Source organism: Arachis stenosperma, chromosome 4 (genome assembly GCF_014773155.1).
Source record: "Arachis stenosperma cultivar V10309 chromosome 4, arast.V10309.gnm1.PFL2, whole genome shotgun sequence".
In the NCBI taxonomy this organism is placed as follows: domain Eukaryota; kingdom Viridiplantae; phylum Streptophyta; class Magnoliopsida; order Fabales; family Fabaceae; genus Arachis; species Arachis stenosperma.
In genome coordinates this window covers 82,662,198-82,681,093 of record NC_080380.1, presented here as the reverse complement: position 1 = coordinate 82,681,093, position 18,896 = coordinate 82,662,198, and the positions used below count along the sequence as shown (strand labels likewise).

At 37.4% G+C, this 18,896-nt stretch overlaps 1 non-coding gene across 1 annotated transcript; it reads right to left on the bottom strand.

The window, feature by feature from the left end:
- Window positions 1-7,175: 7,175 nt before the first annotated feature.
- Window positions 7,176-7,283, bottom strand: LOC130978200 (small nucleolar RNA R71). Its single transcript, XR_009085856.1, has one exon. It is a non-coding gene; the product is annotated as a small nucleolar RNA R71 (small nucleolar RNA).
- Between the last annotated feature and the right edge of the window lie 11,613 nt (window positions 7,284-18,896).

The window sequence follows — 18,896 nt, the reverse complement described above, 5'->3', positions numbered from 1 at the left end:
TCCTTGTCTTTTAAGTTAGAAGCTTCGTTAGTACGTTTTGTGCTTTTTAATCCCGTTTTTGAGTTATATTATTCATCGGGCTTCTAGATTATACTATTCCTTCTATATATATTATATGTATGAGCTTAGAACTGTCGTAATCTCTGATTAACCTTTGCTTTACAACGCGAGGTAAAGCTTAGACTAATTAGGGTGTTACAACTCATCTTAAACAACCGCCTTGAAATAGAACATTTATAGTCAAAGCCAAGTGCAATTACCCCCTAAAAAGATAAGAAAATAAAATAATGAGCAAAACAAGAAAAAAAGGGGGACAATTGTCTTTAAGGTGAAAACTTATAAAGAGACCTCTATAATATTATCCGAATATAATTTCTAAGTTCTAAGACTTTCAATTGTAGGTCTAACAAGCACTGGAATCCATACATGATCACACAAATCAGAGTTCACCCCACTATCACTTGATCACTTCACTTACTGAAATATCAAAAAGCAATTCATCAACCCACTCCAATTAAGGGAATCATTTGTGCATAGTTCTTTTCTTACTTGGGGACAAGTAAGATCTTAGGTTTGGTGTTATGATGCTTGAGCATCTTTAGTTATTTTTTTTATTAATTCTTTGGATAAAGTAGTAATTTTCTTATTTTGATTGAGATTTTGTTGTGCTTTAACCTATGTTTCCTAGAAGTTGCTATGAATTCTTTAATTGTACAAGATTGTGAAAAAAAGTAAGTACGAACAAGAATGAAAAGAGACAAGCAAGAGAACACTAGGAACAAGGACAGAGAAGCCCCTGGACTAAAAGGGTAGCCATCCACAGCCTGCGTCCAACGCACAGCTCCATACATTCAATGCACCCTTCTAGAACACCTCCAGTTGCTGTCCACTTCTCCATGCGTCTAACCCACAGCTAACTGCGCCTAACACACCATTCCCTCAGTCCAACACCACTTAATTCTTGGGCCAAGTCTCAAGGACATCACAATCCTTCACCAATCTCTCCAACTTCAAGTGCTTGCTTTGTTTATCTAAGATTAAGTTGCAAGCCCATGATTTTAACAAATCAACATATCAAGTTTTGAATTTCAATTACAAGGAAGATCACTAGTTAGTTAAGAGTAATTAGAAAAGATTTTATTTGATTAGATTTGATTCAGTTTTGATTTAGTTTAAATTTAAATTTTAGGTTTTAAAAACTTGTCCACAGACAAGGGTAAGAGAACACAGAGCACACAACACTTCTTACACCACACTTTACAATTCTGTTTTCTTTGCACCATGAGTCACTAATTTTATTTGTTAAGGTTAGGAGCTCTGTTCATCTTTTTATGAGGTATATGCTTTGATCTATTCCATGATTGAGTTTTCGTTCTTCATCCCTAAAGATTTAGAATTGTTGAAAAATATTCTAACTCCGTTTTGAATTCTAATATTGTTTTGGAGTATTTAATATTGGAATTAGCTTGAAAACTCTTTCTCATGACTTTTTGCTTTAATTAGGAATAGTATTTTAAAGAGTGTGCGACAATTTATGATTTTCAATTGCTCTAGTTTAAATAAGTGACATATAATTCCGATTAGAAAACTTTTGAAAATTATTCTTTTTTGTAAGTTTCGATTGTCTAGGACTAGTTGAATACGTGACATATAATTTAACATAAGAACTACTTTTGAATCTTATTTGAAACTAAATCAAATTTGTGCTTAACTTCTTTTCTTAATTAGTTAACCGCAGAATTAACGATTAGTTAATTAAGAAGAAATTGAATTGTTAAGGAATTAAAATTTAATTATATATAATTTTATTGTGATTGATCTTTTCATACCTCAAATAAATAAACATAAGAATTATTATCCTAAAAAGTAAACATTCCTAAAACTTTAACATTCTTATCATCATTGATTTGTCTAATTAAAAGTAATTAACTAATTATTGTTGTTTAAACTATTAATTTTGTTAAAAATGATAATTCACTCACTGTAATATTACCTTGTACGATTCGATACACTTATCAAATTGAAAATTCTTCCATAACCTGAGTTCTGTTTTGTATCATTAATTTAATTAAATGACAAAAAAAAAAGAGGTTTGTATACTTTAACTCGTTGACATTGCTAACCTGAGTGCTTTTTATCCATTTTTTCTCAAAGAAAAAGATGCAAGCAACGCACATCGTCATTAGTCGTTATCTAAAGCAAATTTAGAAGAAGAACCCATCCATAATATGCCAGCTGGCCATGCTGAATCTTCCATCTAATCAATCATAAACAGAAGACAGCTAAACCTTCTTAAGATGATTAATATTGGTTAGATTCTAAGTCAATACAAATGGATTTCAAAAAATAAAGACTGCAATGATTTTTGAACTATAGTCGTAATGTAATAGTTATTTTATTATTGTAAATTATAAATTATAAATTATGAATATATTTAAATAAAAAGTATATTCAAATTTAATATTTGTGACAGAGACTGTATTATAAAACGATAAATTAATAAAAGAATATTTTTTATAAATCTAAACTATTTATACAAAATCTAAACATTACATTATCAAACTAAACTTTCTGTAGAAAAATAACTCTAAGTGACTAACAATTTTTTTCTTATATTTGAATCAATATTAACTCTATTTTTATACTAAAAGTATTGACTTATAATATTTGTTTTTATAATATATAATACTCTTAATTTACTAAGTAGAGTTAAAGTATATAAATTAATTTTTAAATAGATCGTTATTGGTCAAAATAGATAATAACTCCGATAATATACAAAAATATGGATTTGTTTATTATCCACAATCAAGAGAACAACTATGTGTCTCAGAAATAAATATATATTACTTTTGGGTTATGCGGCACATTCAAGTATTTTTTTTATTTAAGTTTTATTTAAGTAGGTCTAACACCAACAAAAATAGCTCTCATTAAAAGAGCGTCATTACACGTGCTTCTTCTTATCCGATCCTCCTCTTCCTCCTCCTCCTCCTCTTCTTCCTTCTACTTCTTCTTCTCCTTCTTCTTCTGCTTCTTCTGCTTCTTTTTCTCCTTCTTCTTCTTCTTCTCCTTCTTCTCTTTCTTCTTCTTATTCTTTCAAATACACGCATACGTCATCTTCTTCTTTTAAATTCACGTATACCTCCTCCTCCTCCTCCTCTTCCTCCTCCTCATTCTTCTTCTTGGCATTTTGTTAATGGATTATTTTTTCAATCGAATTGAATGGAATACAATTGCTAAATTGAATTGAATTGAATTGAATTGATAATCTCTAAATTGTAGACAGAGGTGTAATGAGCAGATAATTTATATGCTTTTTGGCATTGTTTATAGGTAGTTTTTAGTAGGATCTAGCTACTTTTAAGGATGTTTTCATTAGTTTTTATGTAAAATTCACATTTCTGGACTTTACTATGAATTTGTGTATTTTTCTGTGATTTCAAGTATTTTCTGGCTGAAATTGAAGGACTTGAGCAAAACTCTGATAAGGAGGCTGACAAAGGACTGCTGATGCTGTTGGATTCTAACCTCCCTGCACTCGAAATGGATTTTCTGAAGCTATAGAACTCCAAATGGCGTGCTCTTAATGGCGTTGGAAAGTATACATCCAGAGCTTTCCAGAAATATATAATAGTCCATACTTTATTCGAGATTAGACGACGTAAACTGGCGTTCAACGCCAGTTCCATGCTGCATTCTGGAGTCAAATGCCAGAAACACGTCATAAACTAGAGTTAAACGCCAAAAACACGTTACAACTTGGCATTTAACTCCAAGAGAAGCCTCTGCACGTGTAAAGCTCAAGCTCAGTCCAAGCACACACCAAGTGGGCCCCGAAAGTAGATTTCTGCATCAATTACTTATTTCTGTAAACCCTAGTAACTAGTTTTAGTATAAATAGAACTTTTTATTATTGTACTAGGTGTCTTTGACAAAATAGTCTCTTGACCATTCGGTCTTTTGATCATTCATGGGGGCTGGCCATTCGGCCATGCCTGGACCTTCATCACTTATGTATTTTCAATGGTGGAGTTTCTACACACCGTAGATTAAGGGTGTGGAGTTCTGCTGTACCTCGAGTTTTAATGCAATTACTACTATTTTCTATTCAGTTCAGCTTATTCTTGTTCCAAGATATCCGTTGTACTTCAACCTGATGGATGTGATGATTCGTGATACTCATCATCATCCATCCTTATGAACGCGTGATTGACAACCACTTCCGTTCTACCTTAGAACGAGCGCATATCTCTTGGATTCCTTGATCAGAATCTTCGTGGTAGAAGCTAGAATTATTGGTGGCCATTCCTGAGAATCCGGAAGGTCTAAACCTTGTCTGTGGTATTCCGAGTAGGATTCAGGGATTGAATGACTGTGACGAGCTTCAAACTCGCGATTGTTGGGCGTGATGACAAACGCAAAAGAATCAATGGATTCTATTCCAACATGATCGAGAACTGACAGATGATTAGCCGTGGTGTGACAAGAGCATTTGGACCTTTTTCACTGAGAGGATGTGAAGTAGCCATTGACAACGGTGATGCCCTACATACAGCTTGCCATAGAAAGGAGTATGAAGGATTGAAAGTAAGAAAGTAGCATGTTGCAGAGATTCAACAGGGACAAAGCATCTCCATACACTTATCTGAATTTTCACCAATGATTTACATAAGTATTTCTATATTTATTTTATGTTTTATTTATTATTACTTTCAAAAACTTCATAATCATTTGAATCAGCCTAACTGAGATCTACAAGATGACCATAGCTTGCTTCATACCAACAATCTCCATGGGATCGACCCTTACTCACGTAAGGTTTATTACTTGGACGACCCAGTGCACTTGCTGGTTAGTTGTGCGGAGTTGTGAAGAAAGTGCTGAGTTAGTAGATGCGCATACCAAGTTAAATGCCCTTGTTAGATATCACAATTTCGTGCACTAATTTTTTGGCGCCGTTGCCGGGAATTGTTCGAGTTTGGACAATTGACGGTTCATCTTGTTGCTCAGATTAGGTAATTTTCTTTTTGTTTTATTTTCAAAAAATTTTTACTTCTGTTTTTAAAAAATTATTCTAAATTTTTAAGAATGAATTCTAGTGTTTCATGAAGCATGTTGAAGCTTGGCTGGCTGAAAAGCCATGTCCAAATCCTTTTGGATTGAGGCTTCCACTTGTCTGCATAAAGGGCATGTATATGGAGTTGGATGAAGTATCAACTGTTGCATGCCTAATTTATATCGTAAAGCTGGCTGGCTATTAAGCCATGTCCAACTGCTGGATCGGAGCTTTCGGCTAACATTGAAAGATTCCTGGAATTCCTATTAAAAAATTTTTTAGTTTCTTATTTTATTTTTCCTATATGTTTTCAAAAAAAATAAATAAAATAAAATACAAAAAAATCAATAAAATCATAAAAATAAAAAATATTTTGTGTTGTTTGAGTCTTGTGTCATGTTTTAAGTTTGGTGTCAATTGCATGTTTCCCTTTTTCTTGCAATTTTCGAAAATTCATGCATGTGTTCTTCATGATCTTCAAGCTGTTCTTGGTAAGTCTTCTTGTTTGATCTTGATATTTTCTTGTTTTGTGCTTTTTGTTGTTTTTCATATGCATTTTTTAATCCATAGTGTCTAAACATTAAAAATTTCTAAGTTTGGTATCTTGCATGTTTTCTTTCCTTGAAAATCTTTCAAAAATAAGTCTTGATGTTCATCTTGAAATTCATATCTTTTCCTTATTTTGCTCATAATTTTTGAAAGTTTGAGTTGACTTAGTCAAAAATTTTTAAAAACTTAGTTATTTCTTATAAGTCAAGTCAAATTTTCAATTTTAAAAATCTTATCTTTTCAAAACTTTTTCAAAAATCAAATCTTTTTCATTTTTTTATTTATTTTCAAAAATTTTCAACTTTAATTTTCAAAATCTTTTTCTTATCTTTATTTCATAATTTTTGAAAACTTTACTAACAATTAATGTGATTGATTCAAAATTTTGAAGTTTGTTACTTTCTTATTAAGAAAGGTTCAATCTTTAAATTCTAGAATCATATCTTTTAGTTTCTTGTTAGTCAAGTAATCAATTTTAATTTTAAAAATCAAATCTTTTTCAAAATATCTTTTTCAATCATATCTTTTTAAAATATCTTTTTCAAAAATTTGATTTCAAAAATTTGATTTCAAAAATCTTTTCTAACATCTTATCTTTTCAAAATTGATTTTCAAATCTTTTTCAACTAACTAATTGACTTTTTGTTTGTCTCTTATCTTTTTCAAAACCATTTAACTACTTTCCTCTCCCTAATTTTCGAAAATCACTTCCCTCTTTTTCAAAATTTTCTTAATTAACTAATTATTTTAAATTTTAATTTTAATTTTAATTCTTCTCTTAATTTTCAAAAATCACTAACCCTTTTTCAAAATTAATTTTCGAAATTCTCTCCCTCTCATCTTCTTCTATCTATTTATTTATCTACTAACACTTCTCTTCATCTCAAGAATTCGAACCTATCTTCCCCCTTGTGTTTGGATTCTTAACTCTTTTCTTTCTTCTATTCCTTTCTTCTTCTACTAACATAAAGGAATCTCTATACTGTGACATAGAGGATTCCTCTTCCTTTTCTGTTCTCTTCTCTTTCATATGAGCAGGAACAAGGAAAAAGGCATTCTTGTTGAAGCTGATCCTGAACTTGAAAGGACTCTGAAGAGGAAACTAAGAGAAGCTAAATTACAACAAGCCAGAGACAACCTTACTGAAATTTTCGAACAAGAAAAGGATGTGACAGCCGAACCCAACAACAATAATGCAAGGAGGATGCTTGGTGATTATACTACACCTACTTCCAAGTTTGACGGAAGAAGCATCTCAATCCCTGCCATTGGAGCAAACAATTTTGAGCTGAAACCTCAACTAGTTGCTCTAATGCAACAGAACTGCAAATTCCATGGACTTCCATCAGAAGATTCCTATCAGTTTTTAACTAAATTTTTGCAGATCTATGAGACTGTTAAGACTAATGGAGTAGATCTTGAAGTCTACAGGCTCATGCTTTTCCCTTTTGCTGTAAGAGACAGGGCTAGAACATGGTTAGACTCTCAACCTAAAGATAGCTTGGACTCTTGGGATAAGCTGGTCACGGCCTTCTTGGCTAAGTTCTTTCCTCCTCAAAAGCCGAGCAAGCTTAGAGTGGATGTTCAGAACTTCAAACAAAAAGATGGTGAATCCCTCTATGAAGCTTGGGAAAGATACAAGAAAATGACCAAAAGGTGTCCTTCTGACATGCTTTCAGAGTGGACCATTCTGGATATATTCTATTATGGTCTATCTGAGTTCTCTAAGATATCACAGGACCATTCTGCAGGTGGATCCTGATGAGCGGATAATTTATACGCTTTTTGGCATTGTTTTTATATAGTTTTTAGTAAGTTTGAGCTACTTTTAGGGATGTTTTCATTAGTTTTTATGTTAAATTCACATTTCTGGACATTACTATGAGTTTGTGTGTTTTTCTGTGATTTCAGGTAAATTCTGACTGAAATTGAGGGATTTGAGCAAAACTCTGAAAAAGGCTGACAAAAGGACTGCTGATGCTGTTGGATTCTGACCTCCCTGCACTCGAAATGGATTTTCTGGAGCTACAGAACTCCAATTGGCGCGCTCTCAACGGCGTTGGAAAGTAGACATCCAGGGCTTTCCAGCAATATATAATAGTCCATACTTTATTCGAAGAATGACGACGCAAACTGGCGTTGAACGCCAAGTACACGCTCCTTTCTGGAGTTAAACGCCAGAAAAACGTCATAATCCGGAGTTGAACGCCCAAAGCACATCATAACTCGAAATTCAACTCCAAGAGAAGCCTCAGCTCGTGGATAGATCAAGCTCAGCCCAAGCATACACCAAGTGGGCCCCGGAAGTGGATTTATGCATCAATTACTTACTCATGTAAACCCTAGGAGCTAGTTTATTATAAATAGGATGATCTACTAATGTATCAATCATCTTTTGATCTCAGTTTTATTTTATTCTTCATCTTAGGAGATCATTGATCACGTTTAGGGGGCTGGCCATTCGGCCATGCCTGAACCTTCTTTTACTTATGTATTTTCAACGGTGGAGTTTCTGCACACCATAGATTAAGGGTGTGGAGCTCTGCTGTACCTCAAGATTAATGAAGTTCTATTTTATTTTATTCAATTCTCTATCTTATTCTTATTCCAAGATATTCATTCGTACTCAAGAACATGATGAATGTGATGAGCTAATAACTCTCATCATCATTCTCACTTATGAACGCGCGTGATTGACAACCACTTCCGTTCTGCGTGTAACAAGGCTTGAATGTATATCTCTTAGATTCTCCAACAGAATCTTCGTGGTATAAGTTAGATGGATGGCGGCATTTATCTGGATCCGGAAAGTCCAACCTTGTCTGTGGTGTTCCGAGTAGGATCCTGGGAATCCGGAAAGTCTCACCTTGTCTGTGGTATTCCGAGTAGGATTCCGTTCATGAATGACTGTGACGTGCTTCAAACTTTAACCTGCTGGGCGTTAGTGACAAACGCAAAAGAGGGATTCTATTCCAGTAGGAGCGGGAACCAACCGGTGATTGGCCGCACTGTGACAGAGTGCGTGCATTAGCTTTCACTGCGAGGATGGGATGTAGCTATCAACCATGGGTGATGCCTCCAGACTGGTTAGCTGTGCGAGTGACAGCCGTGCAGGTTATTTCCCCGAGAGGAATGAAAGTAGCCACAGCTGATAGTGAACCCCTATACAAAGCTTGCCATGGAGAGGAGTAGAAGGATTGGGTAGAAGGAATAGGAGAGCAGGCGTCCTAGAGCTCTACAGCACCTCCATTCCGCTTATCTGAAATTCCTACCAATAAATCTGCATAAGTATTTCTATCCCTTTTATTATTCCTTTCTATTTAATGATAATCACAATTACTCTTTAATCTCCCTAACTGAGATTTGCAAGGTGACCATAGCTTGCTTCATACCAACAATCTCTGTGGATTCGACCCTTACTCACGTAAGGTATTACTTGGACGACCCAGTACACTTGCTGGTTAGTTGAACGGAGTTGTGATTTCACTCGTGCCAATTTCAATTTCTATATAAGTACTACTCAAAGAATACATTGATCACAATTTCGTCCACCAGATCCATTCACCTAAAGAAAATACTTGCAGAAGCTCAAGAACTTATTGACATGGTTGCAAATAACCAATTCATGTACACTTCTGAGAGGAATTCTGTGAATAATGGGACACCTCAGAGGAAGGGAGTTCTTGAGATTGATGCTCTGAATGCCATATTGGCTCAGAATAAAATGTTGACTCAGCAAGTCAACATGATTTCTCAAAGTCTGAATGGATGGCAAAATGCATCCAACAGTACTAAAGAGGCATCTTCTGAAGAAGAAGCCTATGATCCTGAGAACCCTGCAATGGCAGAGGTAAATTACATGGTGAACCTTATGGAAACACCTATAATTCCTCATAGATAAATCATTCAAATTTCTCATGGAAGGATCAACAGAAGCCTCAACAAGGCTTTAATAATGGTGGAAGAAACAGGCTTAACAATAGCAAGCCTTTTCCATCATCTTCTCAGCAACAGACAGAGAATTCTGAGTAGAGCTCCTCTAGCTTAGCAAATATAGTCTCTGATCTGTCTAAGACCACTTTAAGTTTCATGAGTGAAACGAGGTCATTGGTCGGCGAAATTGTGAACTATACTTTTTCACAACTCTCATAATCCCTGGTAATGGCTCCAAAAACTTGGTGCGCTTAATACCATGGCATTACACAACTTCGCACAACTAACCAGCAAGTGCACTGGGTCGTCCAAGTAATAAAACCTTACGTGAGTAAGGGTCGATCCCACGGAGATTGTTAGTAATGAAGCAAGCTATGGTCATCTTGTAAATCTTAGTCAGGCAAACTCAGATATATATGGTGATGAACGAAAATAACATAGAAGATAAAGATAGTGATACTTATGTATATCATTGGTGTATGAGCTTCAGACAAGTGTATGAAGATGCCTTCCCTTCCGTCTCTCTGCTTTCCTACAGCCTTCATCCAATCCTTTCTTACTCCTTTCCATGGCAAGCTCGTATAGGGTCTCACTGTTGTCAGCAGCTACCTCCCATCCTCTCAGTGAAAGCGATTGCATATGTCCTGTCACGGCATAGCGGAATTCATCTGTCGGTTCTCAATCAGGCGCGGAATAGAATCCAGTGATTCTTTTGCGTTATCACTAACGCCCCCGCCCTCAGGGTTTGAAGCACGTCACAGTCATTCAGTCATTGAATCCTACTCAGAACACCACAGACAAGGTTAGACCTTCCGGATTCTCTTGAATGCTGCCATCAGGTCCTGCCTATACCACGAAGACTCCGAAGAATCCAAGAGATATTCACTAAGCCTCGAATGCTTGTAGAACAAGAATGGTTGTCAATCACCTTGTTCATAGGTGAGAGTGGTGATGGGCGTCAATCATCACCATCATCATGTTGAAGAACAAGTGATATCTTGGTAAAAGAACAAGCGGAATTGAATGGAAGAACAATAGTAATTGCATTAATACTCGAGGTACAGCAGAGCTCCACACCCTTAATCTATGGTGTGTAGAAACTCCACCGTTGAAAATACATAAGAACAGGGTCTAGGCATGGCCGAATGGCCAGCCTCCCAAAGATCTAAGATAGCATAAAACAAAGATAGCTACCAAAGTCTCCATACAAATACAATAGTAAAAGGTCCTACTTATAGATAACTAGTAGCCTAGGTGTACAAAGATGAGTAAATGACATAAAAATCCACTTCCGGGCCCACTTGGTGTGTGCTTGGGCTGAGCAATCAAGGAAATTCGTGTAGAGAACTTTTCTGGAGTTAAACGCCAGCTCCCATGCCAGTTTGGGCGTTTAACTCCAACTTTTATTCCTGTTCCGGCGTTTAACGCTGGAATTCCTGAGGCCGGATTGCTTTGCGGGTTTGGGCCATCAAATCTTGGACAAAGTATGGACTATTATATATGCTGGAAAGCCCTGGATGTCTACTTTCCAACGCCGTTGAGAGCGCGCCAATTGGGCTTCTGTAGCTCCAGAAAATCCACTTCGAGTGCAGGGAGGTCAGAATCCAACAGCATCTGCAGTCCTTTTTGGTCTCTGAATCAGATTTTTGCTCAGGTCCCTCAATTTCAGCCAGAAAATACCTGAAATCACAGAAAAACACACAGACTCATAGTAAAGTCCAGAAAAGTGAATTTTAAATAAAAACTAATAAAAATGTACTAAAATCTAACTAAAAGATATCAAAAACATACTAAAAACAATGCCAAAAAGTATACAAATTATCCGCTCATCACAACACCAAACTTAAATTGTTGCTTGTCCTCAAGCAACTGAAAATCAAATAAGATCAAAAGAAGAGAATATGCAATGAATTCCAAAAACATCTGTGAAGATCAGTATTAATTAGATGAGCGGGGCTTTTAACCTTCTGTCTCTGAACAGTTTTGGCATCTCAATCTATCCCTTGAAATTCAGAATGGTTGGCTTCTTTAGGAACTCAGAGTCCAGATAGTGTTAATGATTCTCCTAGTAAAGTATGATGATTCTTGAACATAGCTATTTATTGAGTCTTGGCTGTGGCCCAAAGCACTCTGTCTTCCAGTATTACCACCGGATACATACATGCCACAGACACATAATTGGGTGAACCTTTTCAGATTGTGACTCAGCTTTGCTAAAGTCCCCAATTAGAGGTGTCCAGGGTTCTTAAGCACACTCTTATTTGCCTTGGATCACAACTTTATTTCTTTTCTTTTTCTTTCTTTTCTTTCTTTTTTTTCGATTTTTTTTTTTTTCGGATAGCTTTTTCTTGCTTCAAGAATCATTTTATTGATTTTTCAGATCCTCAGTAACATGTCTCCTTTTCATCATTCTTTCAAGAGCCAACATTCATGAACCACAAATTCAAGATACATATGCACTGTTTACACATACATTCAGAGAACAAAAATATTGCCACCACATCAAAATAATTAAACTATTATAAAATTCAAAATTCATGCAATTCTTCCTTTTTCAATTAAGCACATTTTTATTCAAGAAAGGTGATGGATTCATAGGACATTCATAACTTTAAGGCATAGACACTAAGACACTAATGATCATAAGACACAAGCATGGATAACATAAAGCACTAAAAATTTCGAAAAACAAGGGAATAAAGAACAAGGAAATCAAGGAATGGGTCCACCTTAGTGATGGCGGCTCTTCCTTGCTTTTGAAGGTCCTATGGAGTGCTTGAGCTCCTCAATGTCTCTTCCTTGTCTTTGTTGCTCCTCCCTCATGATTCTTTGATCTTCTCTAATTTCATGGAGGAGAATGGAGTGTTCTTGATGCTCCACCCTTAGTTGTCCCATGTTGGAACTTAATTCTCCTAGGGAGGTGTTTAGTTGCTCCCAATAGTTTTGTGGAGGAAAGTTCATCCCTTGAGGAATCTCAGGGATTTCTTGATGAGAGGGGTCTCTTGTGTATTCCATCCTTTTCTTGGTGATGGGCTTGTCCTCATCAATGGGGATATCTCCTTCTATGTCAACTCCAACTGAATAACAGAGGTGACAAATGAGGTGAGGAAAGGCTAATCTTGCCAAAGTGGAGGTCTTGTCCGCCACCTTATAGAGTTCTTGGGCTATAACCTCATGAACTTCTATTTCTTCTCCAATCATGATGCTATGGATCATGATGGCCCGGTCTATGGTAACTTCGGACCGGTTGCTAGTGGAATGATTGAGCGTTGTATGAACTCTAACCATCCTCTAGCCACGGGTTTGAGGTCATGCCTTCTCAATTGGACCGGCTTTCCTCTTGAATCTTGCTTCCATTGTGCGCCCTCTTCACATATGACTGTGAGGACTTGGTCCAACCTTTGATCAAAGTTGACCCTTCTAGTGAAAGGATGCTCATCTCCTTGCATCATAGGCAAGTTGAACGCCACCCTCACACTCTCCGGACTAAAATCCAAGTATTTCCCCCGAACCATAGTAAGATAATTCTTTGGATTCGGGTTCACACTTTGGTCATGGTTCTTTGTGATCCATGCATTGGCATAGAACTCTTGAACCATCAAGATTCCAACTTGTTGAATGGGGTTGGTGAGAACTTCCCAACCTCTTCTTTGGATCTCATGGCGGATCTCCGGATATTCACCTTTTTGAGTAAAAAGGGGACTTCGGGGATCACCTTCTTCAAGGCCACAACTTCATAGAAGTGGTCTTGATGCACCTTTGAGAGGAATCTATCCATCTCCCATGACTCGGAGGTGGAAGCTTTTGCTTTCCCTTTCCTCTTTTTAGAGGTTTCTCCGGCCTTTGGTGCCATAATGGTTATGGAAAAACGAAAAAGCAACGCTTTTACCACACCAAACTTAAAATGTTTGCTCGTCCTCGAGCAAAAGAAGAAAGAAAGGAGTAGAAGAAGAAGAAATGAGGAAGAGGGGGAGGGTAGTATGTTCGGCCAAAGGGGGAAGAAGTGGTCTTTAGGTTGTGTGAAAATGAAGGGTTGAAGAAGGGTATTTATAGGAGAGAGGGGGGTAAAGGTTCGGCCATTTGAGGGTGGGTTTGGGAGGGAAAGTGGTTTGAATTTGAAGGGTGAGGTTGGTGGGGTTTTATGAAGGATGGATGTGAGTGGTGAAGAGAAAGATGGGATTTGATAGGTGAAGGGTTTTTGGGGAAAAGGTGTTGAGGTGATTGGTGAATGGGGGAAGAAGAGAGAGAGTGATGGTAGGGTCCTGTGGGGTCCACAGATCCTTAGGTGTCAAGGAAAAGTCATCCCTGCACCAAATAGCATCAAAATCCACGTTTTGAGCCATTTCTGGCGTTAAACGCCGGGCTGGTGCCCATTCCTGGCGTTTAACGCCAGGTTCTGCCCTTTCCTGGCGTTTAACGCCAGTCTGGTGCCCCTTTCTGGCGTTAAACGCCCAGAATGGTGCCAGACTGGGCGTTAAACGCCCAACTGCTAGCCTCACTGGCGTTTAAACGCCAGTGAGTTCTTCCTCCAGGGTGTGCTGTTTTTCTTCCTGTTTTTCATTCTGTTTTTGCTTTTTCAATGGATTTTGTGACTTCTCATGATCATCAACCTACAAAAAACATAAAATAACAAAAGAAAATAGTTAATTATAAAACATTGGGTTGCCTCCCAACAAGCGCTTCTTTAATGTCATTAGCTTGACAGAGGACTCTCATGGAGCCTCAGAAATACTCAGAACCGTGTTGGAACCTCCCAACACCAAACTTAGAGTTTGAATGTGGGGGTTCAACACCAAACTTAGAGTTTGGTTGTGGCCTCCCAACACCAAACTTAGAGTTTGACTGTGGGGGCTCTGCTTGGCTCTGTTTTGAGAGAAGCTCTTCATGCTTCCTCTCCATGATGATAGAGGGATGTCCTTGGGCCTTAAACACCAAGGATTCTTCATTCACTTGAATGATCAACTCTCCTCTATCAACATCAATCACAGCCTTTGCTGTGGCTAGGAAGGGTCTGCCAAGGATGATGGATTCATCCATGCACTTCCCAGTCTCTAGGACTATGAAATCAGTAGGGATGTAATGGTCTTCAATCTTCACCAAAACATTCTCTACAAGTCCATGAGCTTGTTTTCTTGAATTGTCTGCCATCTCTAATGAGATTCTTGCAGCTTGCACCTCAAAGATCCCTAATTTCTCCATTACAGAGAGGGGCATGAGGTTTACACTTGACCCTAAGTCACACAAGGCCTTCTTGAAGGTCATGGTGCCTATGGTACAAGGTATAGAAAACTTCCCAGGATCCTGCCTCTTTTGAGGCAGTTTCTGCCTAGACAAGTCATCCAGTTCTTTGGTGAGCAAAGGTGGTTCATCCTCCCAAGTCTCATTTCCAAATAACTTGTCATTTAGCTTCATGATTGCTTCAAGGTATTTAGCAACTTGCTCTTCAGTGACATATTCATCCTCTTCAGAGGAAGAATACTCATCAGAGCTCATGAATGGCAGAAGTAAGTCCAATGGAATCTCTATGGTCTCATTTGAGCCTCAGATTCCCATTGTTCCTCATTGAGGAACTCAGAGGAGATTGGTACAGGCCCACTGAGGTCTTCCTCAGTGGCGTCCTCCTCCTCTCTTTCCTCTCCATATTCGGCCATGTCTATGGCTTTGCACTCTCCTTTTGGATTTTCTTCTGTATTACTTGGGAGAGTACTAGGAGGGAGTTCAGTAATTTTCTTGCTCAGCTGACCAACTTGTCCTTCCAAATTTCTGATGGAGGACCTTGTTTCATTCATGAAACTTTGAGTGGTCTTTATTAGATCAGAGACCATTGTTGCTAAGTCAGAAGTATTCTGCTTAGAACTCTCTGTCTGTTGCTGAGAAGATGATGGAAAAGGCTTGCCATTGCTAAACCTGTTTCTTCCACCATTATTATTATTGAAACCTTGTTGAGGTCTCTCTTGATTCTTCCATGAGAAATTTGGGTGATTTCTCCATGAAGAATTATAGGTGTTTCCATATGGTTCTCCTAGGTAATTCATCTCTTCCATTGAAGGGTTCTCAGGATCATAAGCTTCTTCCTCAGATGAAGCTTCCTTAGTACTGCCATGTGCATTTTGCATTCCAGACAGACTCTGAGAAATTAGATTGACTTGTTGAGTCAATATCTTGTTCTGAGCCAATATGGCATTCAGAGTGTCAATCTCAAGAACTCTTTTCTTCTGACTTGTCCCATTGTTCACAGGATTACTTTCAGAAGTGTACATGAATTGGTTATTTGCAACCATTTCAATGAGCTCTTGAGCCTCTGTAGGCGTCTTCTTCAGATGAAGAGATCCTCCAGCAGAGCTATCCAAAGACATCTTGGATAGTTCAGAGAGACCATCATAGAAAATACCTATGATGCTCCATTCAGAAAGCATGTCTGAGGGACATTTTCTGATTAGTTGTTTGTATCTTTCCCAAGCTTCATAGAGGGATTCTCCATCCTTCTGTCTGAAGGTTTGGACTTCCACTCTAAGCTTACTCAATTTTTGAGGTGGAAAGAACTTTGCCAAGAAGGCATTGACTAGCTTTTCCCAAGAGTCCAGGCTTTCTTTAGGTTGAGAGTCCAACCATATTCTAGCTCTGTCTCTTACAGCAAAAGGGAATAGCATCAGTCTATAGACCTCAGGGTCAACCCCATTAGTCTTGACTGTGTCACAGATTTGCAAGAACTCAGCTAAAAACTGATGAGGATCTTCCATTGGAAGTCCATGGAACTTGCAATTCTGTTGCATTAGAGAAACTAATTGAGGCTTAAGCTCAAAGTTGTTTGCTCTAATGGCAGGGATAGAGATGCTTCTCCCATAGAAGTTGGGGGTAGGTGCAGTAAAGTCACCCAGCACCTTCCTTGCATTGTTTGCATTGTTGTTGTTTTCGGCTGCCATGTGTTCTTCTTCTTTGAAGAATTCGGTCAGGTCCTCTAAAGAGAGTTGTGTTTTGGCTTCTCTTAGCTTTCTCTTCAAGGTCCTTTCAGGTTCAGGGTCAGCTTTAACAAGAATGCCTTTGTCTTTGTTCCTGCTCATATGAAAGAGAAGAGAACAAGAAAATATGGAATCCTCTATGTCACAGTATAGAGATTCCTTGAGGTGTCAGAGGAAAAGAAAAATGGAAGACAGAGGTAGAAAATTCGAACTTATCAAAGAAGATGGAGTTCGAATTTTGCATTAAGGGATAGTGTTAGTCCAAAAATAGAAGGATGTGAGAAGAAGGGAAGTAATTTTCGAAAATTAAGTGAAAGATTTTGAAAATGTTTTTGAAAAACATTACTTAATTTTCGAAAATGAAAGTGGGAAAGAAATAAAATGATTTTTGAAAAAGATTTTGAAATTAGAACTCAAAAAGATTTGATTGAAAATTATTTTGAAAAAGATGTGGTTAAGAAGATATGATTGGTTTTAAAAAGATGTAATTGAAAAGATATGATTTGAAAACAATTTTAAAAGATATGATTTGAAAACAATTTGAAAAGATATGATTTTAAAAATTAATGACTTGCCTAACAAGAAAAGATATGATTCAAGCATAAACCTTCCTTAACAGAAAAGGCAAAAAATGTTCAATCAAATCATTAATTGTTAGTAAGTATCTTTGAAAAAGGAAAGAAATTGATTTTGAAAACATTTGATTGAAAAGATATGATTTGAAAAAGATTTGATTTTGAAAAACTTGAAAAAAATTGATTTGAAAACAAAATCTTCCCCCTAGCACCATCCTGGCGTTAAACGCCCAGAATGTGCACATTCTGGCGTTTAACGCCCAAACTACTACCCTTTTGGGCGTTAAACGCCCAACCAGGTACCCTGGCTGGCGTTTAAACGCCAGTCTGCCTTCTTCACTGGGCATTTTTGAATGCTCAGCTTTTTCTGTATAATTCCTCTGCAGCATGTTTTGAATCTTCAATTCTTTGTATCATTGACTTGAAAGGACACAAATTAAAAATATTTTTGGATTTTTTGATAATCAAAATGCAAAAGGAATCAATTAACAATGCATGCAAGACACCAAACTTAGCAGTTTGTGTACTACTGACACTAACAACATGAAAATGCATATGAGACACACAAAATACTTCAAGTCAATAGAATTCAAAGATCAAAACAAAGAAATATATGCATGGATTCGAAAAATATAACAAAAACATGCATTTGACACTAAACTTAAGATGAGACTCTAGACTCAAACAAGAAATATTTTTGGATTTTATGGTTTTGCAAATTTTTTTGTATTTTTCGAAAATTAAGTGAAAAAAAGTATCAAAATTCTTAATGAGAATTCCAGGAATCAGTGCAATGCTAGTCTAAGGCTCCGGTCCAGGAATTAGACATGGCTTCACAGCCAGCCAAGCTTTCAAAGAAAGCTTCGGTCCAAACACTAGACATGACCAAGGTCAGCCAAGCCTTAGCAAATCACTGCTCCAACAGCAAGATTGATACGAAATCAACAAGCTCTTGTGGTGATAAGTTGAAACCTCGGTCCAATCAGATTAGACATGGCTTCTCAGCCAGCCAGATTTCAACAAATCATCATGAAACTCTAGAATTCACCTTCAAGAATTTCGAAAAAAAATACCTAATCTAAGCAACAAGATGAACCGTCAGTTGTCCAGCCTAAACAATCCCGGGCAATAACACCAAAAATTTGATGTTGTTGCCGGATCTTGGCTCTGATGTTACCAAAAGCTTGCTCAAAACATGAACAATCCCCGGCAACGGCGCCAAAAACTTGGTCGGCGAAATTGTGAACTATACTTTTTCACAACTCTCATAATCCCTGGTAATGGCTCCAAAAACTTGGTGCGCTTAATACCATGGCATTACACAACTTCGCACAACTAACCAGCAAGTGCACTGGGTCGTCCAAGTAATAAAACCTTACGTGAGTAAGGGTCGATCCCACGGAGATTGTTAGTAATGAAGCAAGCTATGGTCATCTTGTAAATCTTAGTCAGGCAAACTCAGATATATATGGTGATGAACGAAAATAACATAGAAGATAAAGATAGTGATACTTATGTATATCATTGGTGTATGAGCTTCAGACAAGTGTATGAAGATGCCTTCCCTTCCGTCTCTCTGCTTTCCTACAGCCTTCATCCAATCCTTTCTTACTCCTTTCCATGGCAAGCTCGTATAGGGTCTCACTGTTGTCAGCAGCTACCTCCCATCCTCTCAATGAAAGCGATTGCATATGTCCTGTCACGGCATAGCGGAATTCATCTGTCGGTTCTCAATCAGGCGCGGAATAGAATCCAGTGATTCTTTTGCGTTATCACTAACGCCCCCGCCCTCAGGGTTTGAAGCACGTCACAGTCATTCAG